The sequence below is a fragment of the Struthio camelus genome, chromosome 2, assembly GCF_040807025.1.
Source record: "Struthio camelus isolate bStrCam1 chromosome 2, bStrCam1.hap1, whole genome shotgun sequence".
In the NCBI taxonomy this organism is placed as follows: domain Eukaryota; kingdom Metazoa; phylum Chordata; class Aves; order Struthioniformes; family Struthionidae; genus Struthio; species Struthio camelus.
The window spans coordinates 95,317,860-95,332,580 of NC_090943.1; the positions used below are offsets into that span (position 1 = coordinate 95,317,860).

Genomic DNA, 14,721 nt, shown 5'->3' on the forward strand with positions numbered 1-14,721 from the left:
TTTTTCATCCCTATAATGTTGGAATTTTAAGCCTCTCCCTTCTTAGCCATCTACAAAGAGCTTATGAATGTGAAGGAAAAGAATAGAAAATAATTCAGAATAGAAGAATAAGAATATTGCTTAGACCAAACGTCTAGCTAGCCTAGTAGTTTAGTGCCTGTTTCCAATAGGCACTAATGCTGGGTGCCTTGGAAAAAGTGCGTGAACTGACCAGTATATAGTAATAATTCACTTGTATATTCTTGCAGCCCCATGGCGGCTGAAGTTTCAGATTTGTTTCTATTCATCACGTATTCTATTAACTCTGCTCTGGCATCTGGAAAAGAAACCCACCTCCAAAACTCCTAAAGCTGTTTGACATAGTCCATTATGACTTTAAGTTCAATATTTCTTTATTTTATTTCAGTTGAAGTGATTTTTTTGCTACTCTCTGTTTTAAAGTGCATCTCTTTTCTCTACTCCCTAACAATTTGTCCCATAAATACTGCACTTTCCCTGGGGATGTATGTGTTTTGCACAAAATATTGTGTGACTTGGTTTACACTTTTAATACAGTCTTCCGTATTATGTGATCTTAAGGGGCTGTTTTCCTTCTAGAGATGCTCACTGGGAATAGGCAGTCAATGGATGTAAGTGTGTGTGTGTATGTGTGTGTGAGACTTTCCAGACTGCCTTGGTATTTAAGATAGCTCACATCATAGGAAATAAAACTGAAGGCCTGAAGAGAGTCGCTAAAACAAGACAACTGTTTGTTATGGCATCTCTTAGTGGGAATAAGGGACCGGTGTGAGTAGTCAGCACAACAGTCTGGTAAAGTCTGAGGAAGACTTTTAGTTGATTAGTGACAATTCCCATTTTGAAATAGGGGATCCAGGACAGACATGCCCTTAAATATAACAGCGGCTTCTGATGGATTCACTGCGTTCCCTCTACAGTACGGTCTTAGATACTGAAGTGCTTTTTGTGTCACCAGTTTGGCTTTATGTTATTCTAGTGCATTCATGCCTGCAGCCCTGGGCAAAACAATCCCCTAGACTTTTTCCTTGTTGTGTTATGCCAGTTTATTTATCCTGTTTATTTTTTAAGAAATTGTTCATTAATGCTTGCAAAGGGCTTGGAAGATGACGTAAATGCTGAGTGAAGTTGTACGAACAGAAAGCTGAGAGACAAGCAACAGCACTTTTGAAGGTGTGTAAATGCTGAGCACTGTGGTGTTCTCATTGCTTCATGTGACAGGAGGCTTACTTAAGTGTGAAATAGTGTGGTTTAGTAACGGTACTGTTAGTTTAACAGTTGTATCCTGAGTTACCTTTGCATATTTTTGTGTAGTTCAACAAAACTACTTCAAAGGATGCGGACTCCCACCTCTCTAAACTCCATCAGGGAAAGACTGAACGATGCTGAGCTGTCCTTCTGGGTCTTTGTCCAATGTGTGAAATTGTCACTGTCAACAGGGCAAATTCCACAGATGGGCTAATCCAGGGGAGGGGACTTGTATACTTCCTCCTTGGTGGTAATACTCTGTGGCATGCTGGGTTTTGATGGCAGCTGGAAACACCATAACACACACTTTGTGGTTTGGTTCGATGTACTGTCTAGTAAAACACATGGAAAGGCTGTGGACATGTCATCTTCCAGTTATGTTGGCTGAAGAGGCTGTTGGTGCCAGATATGCACCATGCTTGTTTTCTGTATGCCACCTCTCCCTCCCATTTGTCAACCTGGTGGAAGTACTTAGCCCTCGCTAACGCTATTGCAGTCCAAACAAGCCAGATTAGCAGAAATCTACTGTTTAAACAGTTTCAGTAAACCTAACTGAAAGAGATTAAGAAGCGGTTTAGCCAGATGATCTCTGTGTGTGTGTAAAACCCCCAGCGTAGGGGAGCTGTAAGCGCTGGTCCCAAGGCAGCCAGGGCAGCGCTCTCCTGTGCTTCTTGCTCAAAGAGGGAACGGTGGCAGCCTCTCCCTCTGGAGTAGCTCTGGGTTGCTGCAATGCTGGGCACAGCCATAGTGAGGCAAGTTCTCTGGTGTCTCAAACAAGAGGCAGCCACTTGTCCTCAGTGGACTTCCTCCTTCTGGAAGCCCGACACTGACTTCAGGTTTAGTTTGGCACCACTTTGTTCCCATTCGCTCTCCATAATTATTGTATTTGTGGTTCCTAATTCCTCTTTCTTGATTATCTCTGCTTTCTCTTTCTCTTTTCTGCTTTTTTTGCAATATGAAAGATTAGGACGAGCCTCCTCTTTCTTGTAAAGCTTATTTATTTTCAACAGAAAATGCATACAGGTGCAGAGGAGTTTTTGATCTTTTGAATGAGAGAAACTGCTGCTTTCTCCTCCCTTATTCGTTTTTTTGATGTCCACATCAAAAGTTTTGAAAGCAATATTACAGCTGTTGAAGTGCATCAACATGGCAGTGTTGAATTTTCTATTTATTTGATGCAACAGTTGCTTTTTCTTTATTACTTTTTATAAAGGATTTTGGCAAATAACAATTATAAACTCATTAGTTTCATTATTTTAAATGGAGCAGATAAATGGATATTACTTCTGACAAAGATGCACGTAGTAAATGACTGATGGATGGCGTTTAGAGGAGGTTTTGGTTGAGATATCTCAGGGTAATTAGGCTACTTGAGAAAATAATTTACTCAGTCTTATTGATGGGAAATTGGAAGTTTCCATTCTACTAATCTATTATGTAATACACTCAGACATGTTGATTGTGAGATTCTGCTTTGAGTGGTTTTTGTAAGCATCTATGATTAAATTGTGCAGTAATGAGCTTAATGACAGCCATCGAAAGAGATGATCCTAGTAACAGTGGGGCAGACAAAGTAAGCAGAGTGGGTTACCATTCGGGGTTTTTCTGACTCCTACAAAATTAGCGGAGCCTAACTTATGCAACTATATGTTTCAAAAAAAAAAAGAGAAAAAGATTTTTTGTGGAATGTGAATACGTCTTGCCTTGAACTTTGCTGGATTTTAATGTTTATAGATAGGCCCTACGGAGATTCTTCTCATATTTTGATAATTCTTCATCCTTTTAAAACATACTGCAGCAACACCTCTGTGAAGTGTAAAGTCACATCTCTTCACAGCGTAGATGCGCAGTAAACAGGAGCCATCAAGGATTCTGCAAAATATCTGGTGGGGCTAGCTGCTGACATGGAAGGAAAACATTTTGTGAGGGGAAAATAGCAGAGAGACTGTTTAAATAAACAGGCATACAGGATGGGTAGCGGTGGATTTAACCAAGAAGGCTAACTGGGGCTGCAGTCTCTTTAGTATTGTCCTGCATAGTATACAAATTCCTATGCCACATGTTGCGGATGTGACTCTGGAGGACTTGTGTCCAAATGTATTGACCCTACCCCTTAAGGGCGAACCCTTTGGTTGATGATTCAGTTGATTTAAAATTGAACTATTTATATAGGCTTTGCAGGACCAAACGTTTAGCCTTCAAAACTAGAAATAGGGCTTCATAAACTTAGAATATACTTCCATACATATAAAAAGATTGCCATAAATTAGCAGGAGTTTATTACTGAAAATGATTTATACTGAGAATGAAGAACACAAAACTGAGAACAAATTGCACATTTACACTGAAGCAAAGAGTTCTCTGGTCTGTTAACTTTCTGTCATGGATAGCAAAAGAGGCAGAAATCTTAAGATTTCACTTCCCATATTTGGCCTTTGGCACAGGGTAAGCCATGAAGCTCTAAATATGCAGTATAGGAAGGGGGATCTTAACACCTATAGCACTTGTATAGCATCTGAAAATTACAATGCTTTTCTTTTTCCCATCATCATGTCATATCATCTTTTGTTCCAGCATGGCCAGATCTACAGACCTGATGTCTTTTCTCAATTACATGCAGTGGTCTGAGAAACATCCAGGCAGTCCCCAGTCTGACTGTATCCGCTAACACTGGAGAACTGTGGGGAAGATCTCAAGACAGTCCTCCTGCTTCCTTTGAGGCTGTTGTCCATCAGTGAAGGCTATGCAGTAGTCGATTATGCATTGTGTCTGTAAAGTGATTTAAAGGTGTAAGTGTAGATACTCATTTCCCTCAGATCTTAAAATCTATTAATGATTGCATCCAAAATAAAGAATTGGTTTTATTCCTGCCAGATTGCTGTGTCCTGGAGAAGTGCAGGACTTCACTGTTCTTTTTTCCTTAAAATGAAACGTAAAACTGTGTAGAATCTACTAAATGTCTTAGTGTAGAAAAAAAAATAGCCTGGACAATTCATAGGTAAGTTTATAAAACAAGGAATTGCCAAGTGAAAAGTTGAAGTTTCATGCAAGATGGATGGTGGCGGATGTGGCAAATTACAATTTCTTCATGGGGTATGTTGGTGACCACGCAGATCACCTACATGTAGCTCTGCTTTCTCTGTTATCTTTGTTTATGGCAAAGCCATGCTCAATAAGGTATGACAACCTAAGTGGATTTCCTAGATGAACCTTGTGCTGAAAGCCACGTATTTTCCCAATTCTGTTATACATAAACTGATATTTAAAAGCCTGGTAACTGTCATGGCCAGTGAAAGTTGGAAATATTTCCTGTGAAGCTGGGACATTATGTGAGTCTCAGTTTTCAGCCCCACTGTCCTAGCTGGAGTCAGAAAAAATGAATAAATTATTGCCAGGTAAAATGATAAAATAACGAGGACCTTGAATGTCCCTCTACACTGCTGCCTTCCCCACCCAGGTGTTTCTAGTTCTTGTATCTGAAGCCTCAGATATGTTTAAATTATAGGTTTGGGGCTGATTTTCGCAGCCCTTACGGTTGCTTTAAACAGGGCTCAGTGAGAGGCCTTCCCTGCCTACATGCAACCCTTGCAGGCTGCTCTTGCTGGGTCCATGCTTGCAGGACAGGGGCAGGGCTCAGGCGCTGCGTTGTGGCCTCCCAGTAGTAGCCTGGGGAACGAAGGGATGGGAAGATGTGCCAGCCACCTTCCTCTCCGCCACTGTGTTATCTGAGCTGTATGGCAGGCCCAGGTGTTGTCCGAGAGACTTGCTGAGAGATGGAAAAAACCCATGGAGTGAAACAGCGCGTGCAGCTAGGTGACAGTAAGTTGTTGTGGTGTCCTGACCTCAAGTGGTTGTCCTTTTGAAGGACGCCGTTCCTCGAGTCCATAGGTTTTTAAACATCTAGGCATAATTTGGCTTTCTTGTGACAAAACCGCAAGCTTGTTCACCCCCTGCCAGCTGCGGCACTGTGGGATGTTTCCCCTCGCTGGGTAGCTCATCGTGCCATTGCTGCTGCAGCACAGTCACCTAGGTCTGCTGGCAAGTGGGAACCGTCTCACCCCTGCCGGGCAGCGAGCTCAGGCAGCAGAGACCTGCTAGTTAAACTGTTTAAGCTAACCTAGCTCACCTGGGTGGAAACAGCCCAAGAAGCTCTCCTGTGAGCAGGCTGGGTAACATCCATGAGGAAAGGAGCCAGGGAGGATGGAGGGAGCACCAGGGAGCCCTGACCTTCTGAATTTACCTGCTGTGGGCAGAGGGCATGGTGGGAACTGCATGCATGCCTCTGCGAGCCGATTTGGGGGTTTAAAGCTCTAATGGCTGAATAATGGAGCCAAGCTTGTGCTGAGTGTTGCATTTCCGATGAGGCACTTGAATGAAACAGGTGGGTAAATATTACCTGGAGGAGAGACTGGGCTATGCTTAGGAGGCCACCTCTTGCATTCTTGGGCATGTATGGTAGTTGCATTGCAAGGTATATGTTACTTAGAAACTTATTCTCACCACCTACTAATTTGAAAAAGACATTTGATTCACTGAATGGGAAGGCAGTGTAAAAAATGGCATGCATAGTCATATGTAATTTATTAGTAGATATTGCATTTGAAGAAATACATTTATGGCACAGTCAAAGTGAAAGTCCCCAAACTTACCCTTTTTTTGTTCTTAACAATTTGATAGGTAGTTTTTACAAATGTATGTTTTTAAAGGACACTGTTATGTGAATAAGTTCCCTTTACTGTAATGAAAATAAACAACAATCTTTTTCCTTTTCTTACTTTTTGCCTGTTGCTGACCTTCTCTGTGAGTGTGCATGCTTGTTTACAAAGCTTGTTTTAGCTCTAGTCCCTCCTGTCTTCCCTCTTCGAAGGTGGCAGCATTGGCTATGTTACTGGTTATATAAATGTGGTTTCTTGACCTGGAACAGAATTGCCAAGCTGTTATGGAAGTGGTGGAAGGGCCCCTCCCCAGCACCTTAATGGGCTCTGAAAACGCAGAGGCAGGACTTCAAACCATAACATAACGCTTATGGAAACTTCTCCCCAGTCTTGCTGAATAATGTTAAATGCTCTTGCAAGAATGTGATTCTGCCTTAACTGTAGAATCAGACTACATTTCTTTCAGTTTGAGAACTTGTGAATGTCTGGGAACTGGGGGGAAAAAAACTAAATTGGGAAAAACTTGAAGTATTTTTCCCCTCCATCATAGATGTTTTCCTACTTACTTTCATCTTTCTGTGTACGTTTTAAAATTACCAATTAGTTTTGTTTTAGTTGATTGTTTATTATTCAGATGCTACTAGAAAAAAAATCAGGACTTTTCAAGCCGGTAAGTGAACAGAGAGTCTGTTTGCCTGTGATTAAACTGAGTTTGGCTGATGAACAGTCAGTGTGCTTTGCAGAATGGTTGGAGTCGCTGCATCCTTGATCTGAGAAAACTGTAGATGATGGCCAAGGGCAGCGTGCCAGCAGGTCTTCAAACTGCAGTGCATGGATCCTTTTTGCTGCCTCTCGGCAGTCCCGTTTAGGACAAAGGCCCCGCTCTCAGGAGCCCCCGAGCTGTCCCACTGGCCCGGGGAGTGCCACTGGAGGGCAGCATTTTCCCATGCAACTCTGCACAGGCGGAGGAGAAAATCATTAGGGAAAAATGGGTTAGAAAAATGAGCGGGGAAGAAAGAAGAAACCATGGTGGTGGTTGCCACTTTGAAGACCAGCATGCATCTTTACTTCAGCGTGACTTATGCAAATTCTCTGTGCAGCATTTGCCTCTGCTTTTTTAAGTCCCTTTCAGGTAGGTTATGTAAATTGAAATGAAGAAATCAAAGGTAGGGTCTGAATTTTTTTTCAATGCCTTTCTAGTTAGAGATCTATTCTAAAGTTGCAGGCTGACTTGTGTCTTTGAGAAGATGAGGAGTGTTTGTGGTTTTGCTAAAGTTCTGTTTCTTTACTGTTACAACCAGGACTTTTTTGGCTGTTTTGGCAGCTAGCTCAGAAAGCACCTACTGACTATTGACTTTCTTGCCTTGTGGTTTGCTCAGGCATTTGTATGCACAAACCTTAAAACAAGCACTTTAATTCATTTTCATCAGCTGCTGGAAATACCTTTCTAATGACATGATGCCTTCTTTCCTGCTCTTGGCAAGTACAGCTCACTCCCCTCAGCCCTCATCTCTCTGCCCTTTGGGAACAAACACCTCCAACATGTCCTGCTTCCAGCATCCCCTCAGGTGTATGGCAGGGTGTTAACGAAGCTGCCTTAGGCCCCCTGACTTAGGATATTCGGGACGTGGTCTGTGAAACTAATTTCTCTATGATTAGTTCCTGGTTTGCATTTCAAGACTAACTGAACTGTTCGGTCTCAGCACGTAAGGCAACGAAATAGCACTGAAGCTGGGCTTCATCTGTCTTTCCTGGAAGTGTCCTACCTGAAAACGGGGTGTGAGTTTGAAGACGGCACACAAAATAGGAGAGCGTTCAAGTTAGTAAGCTTGACAAAAGATCAGCAAAATAGATCTTCGTAAACTCTGTGATGTGATATTTCACTGAAGATTTATGGAGATAATCCTGTGCAATTGACTGTCAGTTAGGAGTAGAACTGATTTGCTAAGTTGTGTGCATATATGTATATCTAAAAAATAATGGGTTGGCTGATGTGCACTGACCCAGATAATGGCAAAATAAGTAGCCTCGGAAGGAGTTAGCAAAATCTCATGCTTCAGAGGTGTTTTTCCTTGTTCTGACTGCATCTCCTTGTACTTAGGAAGATATAATTTGGTCTAGCCCAGCAGCCAAAGAATGGCAACATTCAGCCTGATCAGCTCTGCTGGCAAGGATACAAAGTGGAAATAGCCGTTGCTAATCGAGGATAAATATTTCAGAATATATGGTGGCCTTTAGTTAACCAAAGTTAACTCATTCATGCATGCTTAAACAACGCTCTCTTGCTTTCCTTTGGAGAGCTGTAGCTCATGGTGTATTTCAGTATTACAGAAAAATGTTTTATACTGAATTTAATGCCTGTTGTTGCGTTTTCTTGTTTTGTGTCCCCTCTGTGCTTCCCACCACCACCTTCCAATGCTTGAAAATATTCAGTGTTAAACAGGGTGGTTTCATTTGAGAAAGTTTAGTGACTTGGAGGGATGACTCTGTTTTGCCCTTCATGGGGAATGAGAAGGTCACAGCGTGGAGATAAACTTTGCCTCTGTGTAGCAATTTTGGTTTGATTTTATTCATTCTTCTCTGTTCTTGTAAGTTAGCTTTGCCTAACCAGTCTCTGATACCATGCGTGTACACAGCTGATAGGTGTCTGCCAAACATTCATTCCTTCATCATCTCAAAAACACTCTATTGCTTCATAATGAATATCTGCCTTAATATTTAACAAAGTTCTGCAAATATTGCTGGATTCCAGATTATACTACTCTGTCTGGTTTGGAGACCATTGCTAGTATTACTGCTAAGCATTCAAGACTGCAAACTTACATGTCTCAAGTTCCTTTTATTTTCTCCTTTGATCGTCTGTCATATACTTGGTCTTGTTACTTCTCCTGCTCTGCCTGCCTTCCCTCTGAGGATATATATGCTGAACGGACCAGAAGTTATCTGCTCCTGGCATTATCTAGCAAACTACTGAATCACAAATTGTGGGGAGAGAGCTGCAACGCGTCTCTTACTCGATCATTAGGATGAAAAGAGAAATGGGTAACACAAAGATGCAGTTCCCTACTTGAAAAGGAAGGAGACTGGCAGTGCATTTCAGGCCTTTTAAAGGTAAAGAGCAGCCCAGAATTGTTTTTAATAGAAATGTCACTCGGGAAAAGAGAAGCCTTTGAATGATGTGTCTGTTCTGTTGTTCAACAACAATATAGAGAACTGGGTGACACTATCGGTGGCCATAAATTCTTTAAACACTGCTGGTCAAATAAATGTCTTTTATAAGGGTGCTCGTGTGCCATGATAGGCACAGGCTGTTGCAGGGCTTGACTTGTCTTCTTAGAGATCAAGCAACTGATTTCTGAAGAAAGCAAACCGAAGCTGACAAATCTCCGGCATTAAGGCAGCTCATGTCCTTGGCTGTCGTACCCTCAGAGCACAGTGGGCTGGTACAGGGAGAATTAATGATGTTTTGGCTGGGCCATTTATAGAAGTGTGGTTTGTGGTGAAAATAAAACACTGAAGAAGCTGTAAGAAATGTAAAAGTGTGGAGTTAAAAACAGCTGCTGCTGTCTATGTAGTGAAAAATCAGTCTGTGAGAAAAAGGAAGGAAAAGATATGGATCCATTTTTATCTTAAAGATTGCTGTTGAGGTTCAGTGATCAGAATTAAAAATTAGTATATCAGATATTTTTGAAGGAAAATAAATTGTGCTCCATATAAATACATAGCTCATTATTCCTATCAGGTACAATACGTTGCAGAGCAGATAAATGTGTTCACAGTTGGGTAAAGACTCCTTCCCCCTTCCTCCTCTTCCTCCTTTGTGTTAGTGAGGCGTATGTAGCTGCTTAGCTTGCGATGCTATGCAGGCGAACTTTAAGCACAGAAAGCAAGCTGTGTCCAAAAAAAGTCTGTAAACTTTGATCATAGCGACATAGCTTCAGGTCTCTAAGATAGCTAATGCCTTTCCCTGAAAGGAGAGTCAGAACATACAGTCAATACTGTCTAGACGTTTTACATTAAGCAGGAGTGTGATATGATTAACTTTTTTGAAGCGGGACTTTTTCCCTGTTAAGGTGACCTGCTTTCCACCCAGTGATTTATACAATACAACTGGTGTGTATTTATTGGTATGACTGCTCTCTACTGGAGAGAACTAGAATTGTTCAGCTTGGTGTAAGGTTCGTAGCTTGTGACGAATGAAATCGCTTCTGGTTCAGGGTGATGGTGGGTTTGGAGCAGGAGAAAATCGGGTCCACCCACCACGCAAATGGGAAGTTCTGGGTAGTCTCAGAGGACCCTGGCCAATAAGTCTTAGGCAGGGTGAGATTTATGGCAGTAGGTACTGTATAATTGTGACCCTGCTTTGTTAGCAAGGTGGTCATGCATGTGGTGATATCCCCTCTCCTAATGCACTGTGGGAGGTGAGGTAGCCCCCTTTTTTTATCCGAATGGCATTTGAGCTGCGTTGTGTGTGGTGGTGCTGAGGCAGAGACTGCTCGCACAGGTGTGGTGTGGCGTTTGGGTATGTCTGTTGGGAATGGAAGGACTGCTCCTATGCTCGTTTGCTGCCTCCCGCTTGGGCCTTTGCTAGAGCCCTTGCATTGATAAAGTACTTGCATTTGTTTTATCTGTACCTGCGCCCTTTGCGTTTTGCTTTTCTCAGTTATGTGCAAGATAGAAGCAGAAGTGGCAAGTATTTTTAAGCAGTAGAAAAATATTAATTAACAGCAAACTTATCCAATATAACCATGATCTTACTGCTCGCTTGTTTCTCTGCTTTTTACATCTACATATTTAATTGTCTGAACCTAAGCGTGTATTGCTTATAAAGATTTTTTGGAGTAGAGACGCTGTTTACAGCTCTTGAACACATCTCCACTCCCGTCTTAATAGATAGTTACGCTAGCACAGACCTTGTGACTAGGAATCACATCATTGTTAGCAGAATAAAAACATGAAATATGAAGCCTGAGGAGGAAGGCAATGGCATAGAATTTACAACTTGCTTCCCCTCCTTTCCATCGCTAAAAAAAACCCTAAACAAACAAAACAAACAAAAACCCACACATGATTTTTATGGGGCCTGACTCATGACTTTGACGGAGCAAAGTCAATGACAATGGAGAAGGGAGGAGCTTTTCTCACATCATCCGCATCCCCGGAGTCCAGGTGCCCTTGTCTACCAAAGACGCCGCTTTCCCCTTGCGGCCACCTTGAGCTCAGTTCCAGAGCCTGGCTGTGCCTGGAAGCATTCACCGTGGTGCAGGGAGATGATGCCTTGTATTCCTGCTCTTTTTGCTAGATGGTGCTCTTTGCATCCAGCACATGCTTTCCAGCTTTTTTGAAAGCACAGAGTCAGTCAGAGGATAAGGACCAAGGTGACAGCTGACCTCGGCGCTTGTGTGCAAAGGCAAAGAGGTCTTTGCAGTCCCTTTGCAGCACAGCTGTAATCTGTGCCTGAGAATAAATTAATAAATACACAGATGTAGTAATAGGCACAAATTCTGTGACTGACTTTCAACCTCTGTTTGCAGCCACGACCAAGCCCTGTAATGGTTGTTTTTCCTAACTCTCTCGGCCTCTCTCCTTCACTCCCCTTGCGCAAAGGGAAGGGAGGAGATTGGAGGTTGCTAAAAAAGGTTTAGTGGAGGGGAATGTGCCTGTGGCCAGGGTCTGGGCAGAGACTACAATTGTAGGCCGCTCCTTGTACGGCTCTCACTTGTGCAGAGATGCAGCAGCCAGCCACCGTGAGGCTCTTCAGAAGCTGTCTTAGAGGTAATGGTACCTGATGAAATATCTTTTAGCCTCGGTTGGACTCATAAGCCTGCAATAGCTGTCGATGACTAGTGAGAGATAAATTACACATATTTCCAGTGCTATCCTTTATAACAATTATGTCTTAACAGTGGGAAGAAAGGGGATAGTTAAAAGTAGGTTTAATCCCGAAGGGATGGTTTATTCCTTTAACTACTGCCGTTGCCAGTAGCTCTGCCGTTTTCCCTCATTCTTCCTCCCTCCCTCTACCCCTCTCCTCCCCCTCTTCTTTTCCCTCGACAAAGTTACCTTTGCGGTCATGGCTGTTTGTGGCAAGGATTAATGGGTTATTGGAATTTGCACATCTTACAGGAGTGTGGCACATATTCTTACGAATTTTATTGGAATGCACCAGAGTATATAATTTCATTAAGCTGCACATATCATGCTTATTTGCTGTTACTCCCTAGACCTCTGTATGCAATTTTATCATTCTCAAATGGCAATAAAAAAAAAAATAAAAAATGGAATAATGTCTAAATAAATGCAGAGGGTCAGGGGACTCTGTACAATGACTACACCAACAAATTTATTGCCTCATTTATGTGTGAGTGGGGGAAGGGAGCAGTTTCTTCACTGTATTTTAATTAACTGTGTTTCACTGCATGGTGGTAAAGATAATAACCATAACATTAGTGCAACTACTACGCTATCAAATGCTTGTCACAGTCCAATATTCTCCAACAATACAGCTTCACAATGGAGACATGCGCAACAAAAGAGCAGCTTGTTTTATTAATTTACCAGGGCTCTGCGTTTTTTGGAAGGCCAGTATGTATTTCTGGGAGACTGATTAGAATAGAAAGAAATATACATGGTAGAGAATAATATTTTTACTGGTGTGGGATTCATTTAACAAAAGTGTTCCTTCAGGAAAACAGAATCAAGATGCTAATGTTATACCTCATTTATTGCCAGCATATTCAGTGACATTTCATAATGTACATCTGTCAGCCAGAGATATAAATGAATGAGGTGAACCATGCAATTTACCCTCAGGAAGTTCCATTAGAGCCCCCAAAGTATAATATTTATGAGGTCAGAATCAATTAATCAGATAGCTGTATTTGCTTTTCAGCTCAGCATGCTCTTCTGCACCAAGCTGTTGCATTGAGAAAGCCTTTCGTATTTGGTAAGAGGAGTCAGTTTGTATGTACTGCATGAAGTCTGTTTTGTAAATCAGTTGCTATCCTAACACAGCTTATACTGAGTACTAATGCAAGCTATAAGTTAAGGGAATGCAAAATAAACCTCTATCAAAACACATATCAGAATAGAAGTCTTCTGTATCTCCTAGTCATTGCTGCTGCCTAGCCCCATGCAAATCTCTTGAATATGAGAAAACAACCTGGGAGAAAACGGTGCAGCTCAACCAAAAATAATTCCAGTAAATGGAAAATCTCGTGGGGAAGGGGAAGACCGTGGAGGGAAAGTTGAGAACTATTGATCTAATCAAAGGACCACCTCAACCTTATGAAGAAAAGCCACAGCACGTCTTGAGATCTGTTACTAAAATGCTTTTTCTTTGCAAATACGTTCTGAATGCTCATTACTTGTTTCCTTCTGCTGTGTTTGATTGATAGGTTGTTTGCATGTGTGAGAATGTGTGGTATTATTTTTGTTTTAATTTGCAGTTGTTTCATGGGCTTTTTTCAGATGTCTTACAAACCACTCCTGACACTCTGACCGCAGATGAAGAAGCAGATTCTTGATTCTGCTGCTAAGTTAAATTTATATAGGGCTTGGTTCCTGGGAAGTGCAGACCACAGTGCAGATTAGCTGAAATGCACAGAGAGATTTTTTTTTTCTTCTTTTTTCATAGTGTATTCGTTACCATACTACCTGTCAGAATTCAAGCTGGTCACTGTATGAAGTGTGGATTCTTGGTTCCTAAGAAATGGAAAATGTTTCTTCTGAAGAGATTTTCAAAAATTTAAATGTATTTTAGATCTAGGAAGGTTTCACTGTGCATACAAAATGAATATTGATCATTGAGGGTTTTTTTTTTCCTGAGACAACAGGTGTAAAAGATAAATTTTGGTTCTGAAGCCTGTGTCAATATGTTTGCAGTTGTCATAACTGATGCCAAGATGTGAGATAGCATTCCTTAGATTCTTTGAAAAAGAGTTTTTTTTTTTTTTAAAAAAAGATTCAAAAATTACCTGTTACCTGTAAGATTACATTTTTCTTCCAAGAACATTTCTTGAGAATGGAATTAAAAACAGGAAGAGCATACCTGAAATCACCGATAGAATAATTTCTAGCAAAGGATTAACGAGGAAAATATCCTTGAACAATGTTTTGCCTTCACAGTCTTTTAGTAAAAGCCTTAATTTCTGTTTTGCATGTAGAACTTTCCATTTTATTTCCTGGAGATGAATATATAATACTACTTCAGACTCATTCATTTGCACTTGAAGAGTAAGGATGCTTAGAAACAGTTGAGAATTTTTTCCAACAAAAACTGTGGTCAGAAAGTGCTGATACATCTCAAAATCAATACATTCCAGAAGGGGAGTTCTGGGCAGGGGAGGAAGGAGAAGAACTCAGATCCTCATATACCACATAGCTGTGGATTTAAAAGTGCTCGCTTCAGAAACGGAAAGCACGGCTAAGACACATTGGCAAACCAGTAGTAAGCCCAGTTTGGAAGAGGAAGTCTGAATCCCCTATATAGGGCAAGTGCACTGATCTCAACTGATGCTTGCTAGTCAAATTAAAAAAAAAATTGTCACACTTATCTGCTTAAAACTATTAAGACTCGCACACAGAGATCTCAGCTACAGAAAAGATCAATGGTCTAATTCATCATGAATATAGAAAAGCAAGTGCAAGTATTTGTTTATAAAAGTTAGTGACAGTGACTTGGATGTTGCTTCTCACGTTCCTAAGCGATCATCCCAACCATCCCTTAGGAGGTTTCTCCTTTCTTTTTGTGGCTTCTTTTTGCTGCTGTGCATCAGAACGAAACAAATGACGAAGCCCTGAA

At 41.4% G+C, this 14,721-nt stretch overlaps 1 long non-coding RNA gene across 1 annotated transcript in view; it reads left to right on the forward strand.

Annotated features, from left to right (window-relative positions):
• The first annotated feature begins 8,723 nt into the window (after positions 1 to 8,723).
• LOC104153058 (uncharacterized) overlaps positions 8,724 to 14,721 on the forward strand; it is a 184,512-nt gene continuing 178,514 nt past the window's right edge. Inside the window, exon 1 of the long non-coding RNA XR_011139028.1 lies at positions 8,724 to 9,029. This is a non-coding gene — a long non-coding RNA (uncharacterized lncRNA). The remainder of the gene's footprint in view (positions 9,030 to 14,721) is intronic.